This window comes from Calidris pugnax, unplaced genomic scaffold (assembly GCF_001431845.1).
Source record: "Calidris pugnax isolate Ruff unplaced genomic scaffold, ASM143184v1 scaffold135, whole genome shotgun sequence".
Lineage (NCBI taxonomy): Eukaryota > Metazoa > Chordata > Aves > Charadriiformes > Scolopacidae > Calidris > Calidris pugnax.
The window spans coordinates 1,009,780-1,010,071 of NW_015090961.1; the positions used below are offsets into that span (position 1 = coordinate 1,009,780).

A 292-nucleotide genomic window follows, 5' to 3' on the forward strand; every position below is an offset into this window, starting at 1 on the left:
GGCAACCCTACAAAAACAAAGCGCCGGGAGGGAGTGCAGCGAGGCGGTGAATGATATTTTCAATGAGTCATACATGTTGGGGTTTTGTTTTTCTTAATAAATAGCAAGTTATTTAGCGAGTAACTTGTCATTGATTAATAGAGCGATGTTTGAACAATGCCATCCGCGCCGGGTTTAATGAGGAAGATTTGAATAAGAAATAAAAAATGATAATAAACCTTTTTAATCAGTAACCATTGGGGGGGTGAGGGGGAAAGGGGCCGGAGCCCGGGGCGGAGCCGCCCCCGCTCCG

At 45.9% G+C, this 292-nt stretch overlaps 1 protein-coding gene across 2 annotated transcripts in view; it reads left to right on the top strand.

The window, feature by feature from the left end:
* The window catches only part of LOC106893947 (glutamine synthetase), a 9,803-nt gene that overhangs the window by 1,256 nt on the left and 8,255 nt on the right, over positions 1-292 (top strand). The window lies entirely within an intron of this gene.